We start from the raw sequence: 14,630 nt of genomic DNA, 5'->3' as shown, positions 1-14,630 counted from the left end.
TGATAGAATTCTTATTTCTTATGACTGATTTAATATTTTGATTATAAACAGTGGCTTAGTTAAGGACATACTTCCCTCCTGCTAATTCCCTAATATAACAGATAGATTATATATGCTTGCTAATATTCTGTTCTTATTCTCTTATAAGTGACTATTAAGTACATAATTTCAATACATAGCCCAAGAAATGACATTCTTAGATCTATACTATGCTCTGTAATGATTAAATTATGAAAATGTAACAAGACAGAAATCTTGTTACATGGAAAATGCTGACTCACTAAAAAATGCTAATGTCCAATTGTTAAGAATTTCCTCTGAGAATAACTTTCATGTAAAATTAACTGTTCTAACAAGATCTGACATAATGAAATCTGCAAATGAATGAATAATTTATAGGTACACTATTGAGTGCCAGGAATTCCTGGATAGAATTGCTTATTCTGAAGTGACAAGCTATATTCCTAAAGGAAAATTAAACTTCAGTCCCCAACAAAGTGCCTGTTATCTCATCTGTTTAATTGGAATATTTGGTTAAAACAGAAAAACTCATGAATAAGCAGGCTTGCTGAAAGTAAAATGTTTAACAATGTTTAAAAGGGTTAAGTTTTATGATGAAATCTTCAGCAGTTCCATTAAGGAAGAAAATATGTAGCCATCTGACACTTTTCTCTTTTGAAATCTATGTAGAGGGAATAGACAATACATGCCAGTAAATAAAACGTTACTGTGCATGCGTGCGTGTGTGTGTGTGTGTGTGTGTGTGATAAAGGCTTTCCTTTTCTTTCTTTAAAGTAACTTAAAAAAATGTTTATTTATTTTTGAGAGAGTGCAAGCAGGGGAGGGGCAGACAGAGAAGGGGAGACAGAGAATCCCAAGTAGGCTCCAGGTTCTGATCTGTCAGCTTAGAGCCTGACACGGGGCTCAAACCCATGAACCACGAGATCGTGACCTGACCTGAATTGTACACTTAACCCACCGAGCCACCCAGGTACCCCAAGGCTAACATTTTCTTTTCTTTTTTTTTTAAGTTTATTTATTTGAGAGAGAGAGAGAGAACATGAGCAGGGGTGGGGAAGAGAGAGAAAGAGAGAAGCCCAAGCAGTCTCTGGGCTGTCAACGCAGAGCCTGATGCAGGGCTCCATCTTGTGAACTGTGAGATCATGACCTGAGATGAAATCAAGAGTCAGATGCTTAACTAAGCCACCTAGGTGCCCTAAAACACTCTATTTTTAATTCTTCTTAAGTTAAAAGTTAATTTGTTCATTAAAGAACTTTAGAAAATATAGAAAGGAAAAGGTAAATGAAGACAATGTAACATTTTAGCAGTGTACTTGATGAAAATCAAAATAAAGGAGAGAGGATGAAGGTGAATTGTAGGTTTATAGTCATGTGAGGTCTTTTTTTTAATGTTTACTTTTATTTATTTTTTGAGAGAGTGAAAGAGCACACATAAGTAGGGGAGGGGCAGAGAGAGGCAGGGGGAGAGAGAATCCCAAGCAAGTTCCACACTCAACTGAGAGCCTGATGTGGGGCTCAATCTCATAACCATGAGATCATGCCCTGAGCTGAAATTAAGAGTTGGACACTTAACCAACTGAACCACGCAGGTGTCCCATGTGAGTTCTTATTTTATGTAGTCTTTTACCTCTAAGATTAAAAATGTGTATTATGTGTTTCTAAATAAGGACCAATGAACTCTCTTTGTGAAAAGATATTTTTTACATTGTTGTAAAGACATGAAGTTGATAGTTGAGTACCATTTGCCATATCACTATTTCTAAAAAATTTTTTTTAACGTTTATTTATTTTTGAGACAGAGAGAGACAGAGCATGAACGGGGGAGGGAGAGAGAGAGGGAGACACAGAATCTGAAACAGGCTACAGGCTCTGAGCTGTCCACACAGAGCCCGACGCGGGGCTCGAACTCACGGACCGCGAGATCGTGACCTGAGCCGAAGTCGGACGCTTAACCAACCAAGCCACCCAGGCGCCCCCATATCACTATTTCTAATGGGAAAACATTGTAGCCATTATTCAGGAACAGAAGTTCTGGCAGCATCTTATGATAAAACATGGTGGTAAAGGAGACAATCCTATTAAGAGTGATTTGTCAAATTCACTGGCAATTTTTATCCACATTATAACACATAATTTCTAGTATTTTCCTAGTATTTACATTTGAGGAAAGTTCTATCAAACTTTGAATTTTTTTTCAAAGTATATTCTTGGGAGATAAAATATTTTATGTATAAGATAGTCATTGGAGACAGTAATACTTACTTCAAAATTGCTAGGGACTGCACATTAATTAATAGCATTATATATTTATGAACCAATTACAGTATTTGCACAGGCCAAGCAGATCCCTGTTCATTTAATTATAATTTGGTAACTCTTTTGAATAAACTTAGCAACAGTGGCAAAGCCCAATAGACTATATTAGCATTTTACAAATGAATTACAAGTTATGAGATAGAAAATTAATTTTTGTGACTTTAGGGTCATAATCAAAATTCCATGTACCCGAAGACAGGATTAAGGGGAATGTCTTATGAATTCTCATGAACATGGGTAAAATAGATTATTTTATAAGTTATGCTTTATATTATTATGCTATGACACAATTATGTTGCCATCACATTGTTTATTGGGATGCATTTTTAAATATGTAGTGAATAGAAAAGTATTAATTCATTTGAGACTTGATATATTTGAATATTTATTTATACCATGATTTTCAAATATTTACCTTTTCTGAAAATTTATAAGGAATTAATAATCCAATAAGGTCAAGTAGTTATGGGATAAGCAAATACAGGATATGATCACATGATAGTTTAAATATATAATTTTATATTCTGCGGATTCAAATAAAATAATTTATTAAGGGGACGAAATGGGTGGCTCAGTCAAGTTGACCATCTGACTCTTGATTTCGGCTCAGGTCATGATCCCAGGATGGTGGGATCGAGCCCCATGTTGGGTTCTGTGTTGAGTATGGAGCCTGCTTAAGATTTGTCTCTCTCTCTCTCTCTCTCTCTCTCTCTCTCTCTCTCTTGCTCCTCTCCCCTTCTTGTGTTCTCTCTCTCTAAAAAAAAAATAATAATAATAATTAATTAATTAAAAAATTTAAGGTCTTATAAGAAAGTTCTGATTGGAGAAAAGCTTGGGATATAGTTATTTTATCATGTTTGATTTTTGTCTAATTTATTCCTGTAATTATTATTATTTTTTTGCTTTACAATTTAGTGCCTTCCTTTTAATATTAGCATGATGCATCTTTCTCTATGCCTCTACCTGTAACCTATTTGTGTCTTTATATTTAAAGTGCAGTTTTCATACACAATAGATCACGAACTTGAAAATGGTTACTTTTCCTCTACTCCCTGCCAGAAACATAGGATTATTTGGGGGCCTTCACTATGACAATCTGTTGGATTTCCTGTGGGTGAACCCGTGAAATGTTATGGGGACTCCTAAGTCTGCATTCCCCCAGGAGATTCTCACTGTCAAGATAGCCCACATTCAGCATCCATCTATTTGTCATTATCATGTGAGCGTTCCTACCAGATTATGGCTCTAGTAGCTTTTGCTCCGGGTAGATGGATCTCGTCTGTGACTCTCTGTATGGGCCTGTCTCTCCATTTTTCAAAGTGACAGTTTGCTCTATGTTCTCAATTTTTTGATGGGTCCAAGCAAAGTCATTACTTAGAAGTTTGTTCTGGTTTTCTTATTGTAAGGAAGGAAAACGTTACTGACAGGAATGAGTGCTTCAAGCTCTTAACATATCAGAGCCGAAACCAGGACTATTAAGTATATTTAAGAGTAATTAAAAGCACATTTCTAAGAACACTGCTTGATATCAGAAAGGCAAATTATCTATTCAAGCCTTGAAATAGATGTGAATTTTGCTTTCTGAACAAAGAAAACATAACATCAATCAATAGAGTAATTAAACCTGTCAAATATAGTGATTAAATATTTTGACTCAAAATGTGAACAGTGCATTATACATAATAAAGAATAGAAACATACATGTATACCAGAGTATATTTAAAATCAAAGTAACTTTGTTATTTTCCTGTTATAAACATAATGCAGGACCTTGCAAAGAGAATTTCCAGGTAAAACCCAAGAGTATATGTGATACTGTGATTTATAATAGGAATATATTCCTCCTGCTTCAGGCACAAAGCTCCTAAAAGCCTTGAAATTTCCAGTGTTGAGAGCAACAAAGCTGTCTTTTGTTATGTTAATTAGGTGACTTGGAAAGCCCCTAAGTCACCTAAGGATGGGGACTAGTCATCAGAGGAACCAACTGTGTGTTTAGTGGGTAGGTACTTTCAATCCTACCCCATGACCTCCTGGGAGGGGAGAGGGGGTGGAGATTTGAGTTCAATCACCAATGGCCAACGATTCAATCAATCATGACTAAGTAATAAAGCCTCCATAAAAACTCACAAAGAGAAGGTTCAGAGAGCCTCTGGACTAGTGAACCTGCAGGGATGAGGGAAGGGTGGTGTGCGAGGAGAAAGCTAGGAAGCTCTGAGATCCTGAACCACATCCCTTATCCTATGTTTCTTGATATCTAGCTGTTACTTAGTTATACTCTTATTATAGTTACTCAGTAATCTAGTAAGTAAAATGTTTCTCTACTTTTGTGAGCTGCTCTGGCAAATTAATTGAACCCAAGGAGACCACTGGAAGCTCCTCCCATCTACAACCTGTCAGTCAGAAGCACAGGATAACCAGGCCTTGCAATTGGCATCTGAAGGGGGAGGAAGTAGTCCCGTAGGACTAAGCCTTTAACCTGTGGGATCTGATGGTATCTCCAGGTAAGTAATGTCAGAATTGAGTTGAATTGTAAGATATCCAGCTGGTAACAGAGAATTGCTTGTTGTGGGAATTTCTCTCCTAATGATATTAGGTGTACAAAGACAATGCACAGAGTGTACACAGACAAATGATAAAATTATCCATAATCTCAGGAACTGGAGATGATGGTTGTTAAGAATTTACATAATTTCAAACTATTGTCTTTTTAAAAATTTTTTTTACTTCTTATTTTTTAATGTTTATTTATTTTTGAGAGACAATGAGAGAAACAGAGCATGAGCCAGGGAAGGACAGAGAGAGACAGAGACACAGAATCCAAAACAGGCTCCAGGCTCTGAGTTATCAGCACAGAGGCTGATGCAGGGCTTAAACCATGAACCATGAGATCATGACCTGAGCTGAAGTCAAGCACTTTATGGACTAAGCCACCCAGGTGTCCACTACTGACTTTTTTCTAAAATTAAAAAAATACACTTATCTGCACAACTATTTCCTATACATATTTTCTATTAAAAAACATCCTCTATTACAAGTAATGCAACATCCCCTTCCCAAATACATGGCTCATTCTATAATCTTCTGAGAATTCAAATATTAACATTATGGTCTGTATGCTCCCAATCTATTCCTATACGTTTGTATACATATGCATATACATATACATGTTTACAATTATTGCATTGTGTAATTTTTGTATAAATTGTTTGATATTGTACTTAGTGCATCATAATATACTGTTTAAGTTTAACAATGGTTCCTCAGGTTATTGCCACATCAGTTCAAATGAATCCTTTCTTTATGTGTGGCCTTAGAGTAGTATTTCATACAACACATCTTCTTAACTGTTTAACCATGTCTCTATTCATGAATGTTAAGATTATTTTCCTAACATTTTTCCAACAGGGGAATTTTCTATTCTTCTACCTCCTAATTAACCTGCTATTCAACTTATTAAAAAAATCATTTTGTTAATAGTGAGGCTAGTACTAGAAACACCCAGTGCAGGATTTTCAAGTATGTGTTGAAATGAAGCACACAGCTAATGTTAACTTGAAGGGTCTTTATACTACTCACTCCCAGTCTATCAAAACAGTTGGCATCAGAATACCCCAGCATCCTGGAAGGAGGAAGCACAAGTCCAGGTCTGCCAAGGAGTCGCTTGATTCAGTTAGGATTCCAATCATGATGAAAGGGTGTGGTAGGATTCTGTTATATGACCAGTTGGCAGATGAAGGCAGAATTCATTCTGAAAAAAAACTATTTAAGTGGCTTTTTCTGTGAACTTAATAGTTTTCAAAGTATGGGTTATTAATTTCCACAGATCAAGAGTTGTATTTTGGAACACAATGAGACTGAAGAAAGAGACTCAAAATCAGACAGAATCAGGGTTAGCAGTATCAACACTTAATCAAATCTGAATACAAAAAATGACAAATAATCCTTCAGTTTTAACAGGTCAATATGGGCTTTTATTTTTTTCTGGTATTGAGTTATTTACTAAATGTTTCTTTTGATAAACTTGACCAAAAGTCTAGCTCAGTTATTCTACAAAATCCTAGCATACAGTGATATCATATTGGAAGTGCAGTTTCAATAAAGAAAAACTCCACATATTCAAAAGTGATTCAATACTAATGTATTCTAAAAATGAAAGCCATAGGGGCACCTGGATGGCTCAGTTGGTTTAGCACTGGACTTCGGCTCAGGTCATGATCTGGTGGTGCATGGGTTCGAGCCCCACGGCAGGCTCTGTGCTGACAGCTCAGAGCCTGGAACCTGCTTCAGATTCTGTGTCTCCCTCTCTCTGCCCCTCCCCCGCTCATGCTCTGTCTCTCTCTCTCTCTCAAAAATAAAAAAAAAAAAATGTTTAAAAAAATTAAAAAAATAAAAATAAAAGCCATACATTTGTCATTTAATGACAACAACAAAATAATGATGATGATGATGATGATGAGAAGAAGAAGAAGAAGAAGAAGAAGAAGAAGAAGAAGAAGAAGAAGAAGAAGAAGAAGAATTGGGGATGTATTGAGGCTATATGAAGGGAAATATAAGTGTTATATATAATATAAAAGTACATTATATATAATAATTATATATATAATAACAACTATTATATATAAATATACATGTTGTTAGTGTCAATTATTATTTTACAGCTAAAGTCTCTAGCAAAAAAAAAAGACATGTACAAATGTTTGCAATTTAGAGTTTTATTTCTAAGCACAATAATACCTCTATTTCCTTTTATTATTATGAATTTTTATGTTGATTACAGTGAGTAACACCTAGTTATCCAAAAGTAAATTTAGACTTCTTTCACATAGTAGCAAACATACTATATGGCTAACACATAATCTAGGTGTGTCATCTTAAAGTTTTAAAATAAAGAAATACATTGTAATTCTTCCTATTTCTTACTGAGACATTTACTGCAGCTAAACTTGAAGGTGTTTGCTTAGATGTTTCTAGGTCCTGTAGTATGTTATTTATTTGTTCATTTAAAGCAAGTGTAGTTGACATACTAGTGTGATTTTCTATTACAAAATATTAGGCAACTCTAGCATAAACTTTTTGACCTAAAACTGGGGAAAACAAAAAAACAAAAAAACCTCTGCGGTTTTTAATTTAATTCACCATATACTGTTTAGGAAGTATTTTAATTGTTAAAAAATTTTTGTAATGATACCTCCAGACCTTTCCTAATAGTATCAACACATAGTATGCTTAGTAGCAAGCCATAATGGTGCAGTAATTAAATCTATCCTGCGATAGGTATAGGATAGCATCATTAATGCACAGTTGTCAAATATATCCTATAGACTTTAAATTCATTGTCATATAAATATTCCTTACAGCATCACTATTCAAGGAGGTTTTTCATACCATGATAGCCCCTTCACTACTTATGGCACTGTTAAGGTTTATCAACCAATCCCCCCTACCAATGTCTTACCTTCTTTTAATTTAATTGTGGCTGTTTATTTATTTTATCTTAATTTTACAGTTAGTGTGTAACTCTTAACAGTTTTCCCTTTCCCTAAAGAAACTAAGAAAATAAATGACCAAGTTTAAAGTATATTTTTCTACTGAATCTTTTTTATTATGAAAAGGTCTTAAATTATCCTAATATCCGATTTCAAGCTGATACATCTCTTCTTTCCATACCCTTTGTATTTTCTTCATACAACATTAATATACCTTAAATAAGAGAACTTTATTATAATCAAACATAGCAGAGTAATAATACATTTATATAACTGAAATGTAACTTAAATTAAAAACTGAGGTAGATCACTTAGAAATAATTAATATTATAATTTTTAAACAATAATTAGTCTTATCACTATACCCTTTGTGACATGTCAAAAGTCCAAAGTATAAAATGCCATTATTCTTTTATAAGAAAATGGAAGCCTCTCAGATGAAATTTGTCTCTCTGTGTTTGTGGGATTAGGAGTTAATAAATGAACTACCTTCATAGGATGATTCCTCCCATAGGCTTTTACATTTTCAAACCTGTATGTATTGATTTCTTATCTGTATTTTGATAGTGTACCTATTTTGTAATTATTCCTCAGAACTACTAAGTAGAGATAGTAAAAAAAAACAACATGGGAGACAAAAGTCACTGTTCAGAATTATCCTTATTCTCTTCAATTGAACCAGGAGTGCCCTCCCTCTCTTTCTCCAGTTACATCAGATATAGTCCTTTAAAGTTAATACATAAATTGAGTAGTTTAGAATAAAGGGTTTAGAGCTATTAACTATGTAAATTGAATCAATTGCTTAATATCCAGGAATTTAATTTTTTAAAACTCTATTGCAAGGATATGATATTAATTCCCTATTTGACAGAATGTTGTGAGTCTCCAAAGGAAAAAAAAAAAGTTATAATTCATGTTTGCATGTTTTGCATACAAATATCTTTAATGCGTCCACCTCTGACATCAGAAGTTATTTACATGCTCTCTCTTTTGCCATTGAAGTTATCCTATTTGATTCCTATTAGAATTATTTCAAGCATATACTTTGGATATTTTTATTTTTGTCTCCTTCTGCTCATCACTGTTCATCTTTGAGGAGACCATGCTCACCTTTCAGCCACCTTTACGCTACCACTATATTTCCAGAACCACCCATACCAGCAACCTGAACAGAAAGACCCTTAGATTACTTTCAGCTTCTCTTGTCAAATTTTCATTCTTTTGGATCTCTTCCCTCAGCTAGTTAGCCTGGTGCTCTTCCTCGTATCTTACGATGTCAATATGAGATCTAAATTTAATGTGTTTCTATATCAGAAAATATTTATAGTTTTCAAATATCACTGCTAAAGACAAAAATAAATTAATATAAAGGGATAATATCTAATGATAGATCTCTGTTAATTAATGTAGGGTCAAATACTTAGATAAGGTAGTCAGCTCAGATACCATTAAAATTATAACACATGAATGAATATCTACACTGAGTTACTAAGACATGTCATTTTGGTTTCTCCCATGAGGTAAGTTGAAGAGATCCTTGGGGGTCAGTAAGCTTATAGGTGGATGTCCTAAATCGTCTATTATTTTGACAAAATGGGCCCTAGTTTTGAGGGTCAAACTTTATCCATAAATAAATTTATAAGGTGATGTTATATACAATTAATCATTACGTCTCAATGGTACTCACTGTTAGCATCTGAAAAACCCCATTTCTGATAATATCATAAAGTTCAGAAAATAGATCCAAAAGCATACAATGACTCATTAAAATGACACATAGTGGAACATTTCTTTCAATGTTCCAATTTCATTTCTAAACTTCTCTTTCATATCTAAATGACCATTTTCTTTTGCCTTTCTGCATAATTTGACTCACTTTTTAGCATCATTTATATATCTGGAATCATTAAGGTTGCTGATAATGCAAGGGAAACAAGACAGAGAAGATCCATGCTCTAATGAAGATTGCAATTCACTGGAAAAGAAACATATACTAAAATAATCAAACAACTGATGAAGATAATTTCAGGTAGGAATAAGTTTTAAGAAGAAAATAAAAGATGGTAATTAAATGTCTGAGGGGGCATATTGCTTTGTAGGAAATCTTCTCTGTATGAATTCATCACTGAGGAAAAAATGTTTGAACTGAGACAGACACCACAGAAAGATCTGTGGAGCAGAGTGTACCGAAAGCAAAGTCCTTAGTGAGAAATATAGAATGTTGAAGAAACATAAAGGCTGGTGAGCAAGATGGATAGTCATAAGACCCGAGGATGGACAGTTAGGTAGGTGTTAGGATTTGTAGTGCTTTGAGAGCTAGCAGAGTTTAGACTGTAATACACATTCAACATCAAGCCATGGAGGATTTTAGTAAACACACAAAAAGGTATGATAGTCATTTTTTATTTATTTAAAAAAATTTTAATGTTTGTTTATTTTTGAGACAATGCAAGAGACAGAGTGTAAGCAGCTGAGGGGCAGACAGAGGGAAACACAGAATCTGAAGCAGGCTCCAGGCTCTGAGTTGTCAGCACAGAGCCCGATGCGGGGCTCGAACTCACGAACCTTGAGATCATAACCTGAGCTGAAGTCGGACGCTTAACCAACTGAGCCACTCAGGTGCCCCTGGTAGTAATTTTTTAAAGATCGCTTTGGCTGTTCTGTGTGGAATAAATTTAAGAGGACAAAAATGGAAACATGGGTGCAGTGGTTCACACAGGAGAGAACTTTAGTTGTACTATAATGGTGCTCGTCCTATAATGTTAGTAGAAGAAATGGAAAGAAGAGGATGTGTGTACTCAATACAAAGTTAGGTGTGGGTGCTGAGGGGAATTGAGGAATCAAAAGTCATTCTGTTTTGGCCTTGAACCTGTGGGAGGACAGTGGTATCTTTCCTGAGAGGGAGAAGATATGAGGAAGAATATGAGTTTTGTTTTATCTACTTTTGACCTCTCACTACTCAAATCTCGCCTTAAGGGGATTTACACATTCCATTTTTTTCTAATTCAATTTGATTCAATTCAACTAACTGTACACTTATTGAGACATCTGTATACACCAGGTACTAGCTTGAGAAGGAATTGTCCCTTTCTGGCCTCCAGAATTACCTAGAGGTACGCCTAGAACATGCATACAGAAAGGTTTACAGTTGTCAACAGTTTAACATGTTTATAAAGTACCACATGAAATATTATTTGCTAACTCTTCTAGCATTTACCAGGAATTTCTAATAGTAAAGAAGTGCCAAATGATTCTTCTTTTCGTATCTTCTTCCTCAGCTTCATCCACACATCTATTCTTGCATCTACTACCAATGACACCTCACATGTCTTTTTGATCGTAGGTAAACTTTAACTTGAAACTCTATGGACACATAATGTGAGCCACAAATAAAAGCTAGATATGTTATATTATATTTTCTAGTAACCACATTAAAAAAGTAAAATCTATAGATAATATTAATGACAAATTTCATTTAGCTCAACATATATTATCATATCAAGATGTAATCAATGCAATGAGATATTTTTACTTCTTTTATCTGTACTAGATCTTTGAATTCCAACTGGTATATCACACTTGTAGTACATCTCAATTTGATTAATCCCATTTAAAGAACTCAATAGCCCTGTGTGGGAGGGCTATTATTGCATTGGGTGGTACAGCGCTAGAATTTTGTAGCCATGAAAGGTTAATAAAGAATATTAGTAGTTCATATAGAACATACTCTTCAAGCATCACTGTCATTTGACTATCTCAGGATAGTAATTCCCAGGATAGTAGAAATCAAATGAAAATCTCAAGGAAATAGCATGTAGGATGTCAATGACTGTTGAGGTAATACATTAATCAGTTTGAAGGATGAATTATAAGCATAGACTTGTATGTAACAGAGAAAGGAGACACAGCAGTGAGTCTAAGAGTGACTGAACAATAGCCAATAGATAATACTAGAAAGGGGTTGAAATTAAACATTGCAATGTGCTTTCAGGACAGAGAGCCACTATGAGAATGAATAGATAAAGCTTAGTATAAAGGCCAGGGCTACCAAAATGACAAAAAACTGAATGAGATGTTCTAAGCTTTAAGGTCATTGTGACCTTGGTGTGAAAGCAGAACAATGTTGGGGGCTGATAAGGATATTGTAAAAGTAAATAGGCAGCATGGTACTGGAGATAACATAGATTTTTGAATCAAATCACCTGTCATTCCTTATCATCAGTTTTCACATCTGAAAGCAAAAAGAGAGATTACTCCTTCCCTGAAAATTCCTCGTTGGAATTAAGGAATATGATATTAAGTGCTTATCATAGTTCCTAGGACATCCCAGGTGCTGCATAATTACATTCTTCATCCCCCACCCCAACTGGTGGGTGAGCTGTGCACAAAAGGGCAATACCCAATTGGTATGGTTACAAATCATTGAATGAGCTCCATTTTGTGAGCTGATAATTTTTATACAATCATGTTGTCATCTAAACTGCACAATGAATAGGTTGTGTCATTTTAGGACCCAAGGAAAGAAAACGCATTTTGCTCAGGGGTCAAAAGACTGCTAAGGATGTGAGTTATAAGCAATATTATCAACTCAAAGCAACCCACCCCCCATGTTCTTATCCAGCATCTGATGCCATATGTTGATAATGTAAACACACATTTTCATTGACCATTTATTTGTATGTATAGTAGCAGTTGCTACTAAAAATCTGAGTTTCCATTCATTAGCCCTTTTTCCAACAGGAACAAAGTTGTTCATTATGGAAGAGATCTGGGGATTATTGGAGGCTGTTTGCCTTTGGCTTTGATTTTAGAAAAGTGCAGCCATCTGGGAAATAAGCACTTACTAGCCAATAGGGAAAGTGGAGAAGTAAACTATATCCATCAATTATACAATATATTCTATGTGAACTATCCTTGTTCTGGAAAATGAAAGAAGTGATTCAGGGGACAGAGCACCTCAGCTCTTTCCCTTACCTCCAAATGCCCCATATTTACCCAACTCTCAGCCTATTTACAGATAAGCAAAGAAAAATCACCCTCCTAATTTTGTTCTTCTTGTAGATGCCACGTTTCCATAGATCCTGACATTATTTTGTTGCCATTTCCTTAGTGAAAATGGCAATTTATTAAACAGTGGCCTAGGTTAATGCACCTTGCCAAAGTTGAGTCAGTTGTTTCTGTTTGCTAGAAGAATCAGATGGATTTTTAAAAACTGCACTGAAGTTAACTTTCATTCTTATTCAGTTGAGTTGTTTTCTATATGAAGACCTTGAGTTATTTGTTCAAAATAAAGATCCAATTGTCAGAACATGTTGAGAACATTGAATCCGGGGGAAAAATGAAACATGATATTTTCATCATTTCTCATTGATTTCTTCCCTTTGGTTAGATGATCACTTTAATGTAAGTTTCCACATTATTTTTTAAAAAGCCTTTTGAGATAGCATATTAGGAATCCATACAAAAATAACAAAAGACTAAGTTGTGATTATGCTTAATCTTGCTATTCTATAAGATGCATGACCTCATGACATATAAAAATTGCTGGCCTTAGAACAGTGCAGTTGTAGGAAATAATATACTTAGAGGAAGCAAAGAATGGGTATCAGTCCAACATGCTGTGTAGGAAAACAATATTGTTTCAGTTTTGGAGAAGATCCATTTTATGTGAAGAAAAGTGAAAATAAGAGAAGTCCTCTATGAGGTTTACTTGTAGGATGACATTCAGCATAATTAGTTCAATAAAATCTGCACAAAATAAAAAAAAAAAAGACTCTCTGCTTTGTATATATTGAACTTTTCATCAAAGTCTCATTTTTGTGTTATATATGTAGGTGGTCATTTTCAATAGCTTTTCTGTTTATATTTACAGAAAATATAAACTTGTATGTGATCAAAATAAGGTGAGTTTATTTTATCTAGGAAGCCTAAAACACTTTACAGATACTAAAAAATGTTAATTTGTTTCATTTTCACAAGCTATGTAGAGATTATCCTCCACTCTCAGTTATCCAAATTTTTGTGTGCTACTTTTTAATATCATTGTCTTAGTTACATCTGATTATACTTAATACAAATTTAAAATAATTGGGCACCCCCTGTTTTTGTCTTTTACTGAGATTTCTCTTCCCTTCTATCTTCTAAAACTTTCATGATGTTTTTTAATGAAATACTTATAAACAGAGACATATAGTACTGGATGATTCCCTTGAATAGTTCTCTCATTATTCATTAAAAATATCTTCAAGCTCATCTTGGTAAGAAATAAACGTTGAGTTTAGACTTCATTCATGTAGTCACATAATATAATTCAAATACTGTTTTAATCTAATTTAGAATCAAATACTGGATCAATTACCTCCTTCTATATAACAAATTACTTAAAAGTGAGTAGCTTTAAACCAACCATTTTACTCTTTATAATTCTGTGGGTCAAGAACGAAGCAGGCCTCCTCAGAGTTGGTTTGTCTCTTCCTGTGGTGTTATCTAACGCAGCTTTGCTGGGACTGTAGGCTCCAATGTGCCTTTAGTCACAAGTGTTGTTATTGCTAAGGCGTGACTACAAAGTATGGGGACTGGCTAGTCCTCTTTGTAACCTCACATCTTTCAAGGCATGTCCATGTCTTCTCACTCTAGTGGGTTGGGGAGTCAAAGTTTTATACATGATGACTCAGGTTCCAAGGGTTCTAAGACATTCTATTACTTCTTTTTTTTTTTAAGTTTATTTATTTATTTAGAGAGTGTGTGTGGGGAGGGGCAGAGAGAGAGGGAGAGAGAATGTTAAGCAGGCTCCACAATGTCTGCTCA

General features: G+C 34.6%; 1 long non-coding RNA gene across 6 annotated transcripts in view; it reads left to right on the top strand.

Annotated features, from left to right (window-relative positions):
* Nucleotides 1-14,630, top strand: part of LOC131517140 (uncharacterized) — an 85,056-nt gene that overhangs the window by 25,024 nt on the left and 45,402 nt on the right. For 2 of the 6 annotated variants that reach the window (XR_009264421.1, XR_009264422.1), the window contains exon 1: nucleotides 4,657-4,838. The exons of the other annotated variants lie outside the window; for them this stretch is intronic. This is a non-coding gene — a long non-coding RNA (uncharacterized LOC131517140). Of the gene's footprint in view, nucleotides 1-4,656; nucleotides 4,839-14,630 lie in introns of those variants that run through there. 6 annotated transcript variants of the gene reach the window in all.

This window comes from Neofelis nebulosa, chromosome 7 (genome assembly GCF_028018385.1).
Source record: "Neofelis nebulosa isolate mNeoNeb1 chromosome 7, mNeoNeb1.pri, whole genome shotgun sequence".
NCBI lineage: Eukaryota > Metazoa > Chordata > Mammalia > Carnivora > Felidae > Neofelis > Neofelis nebulosa.
This window is presented reverse-complemented; position numbering and strand designations above follow the sequence as displayed.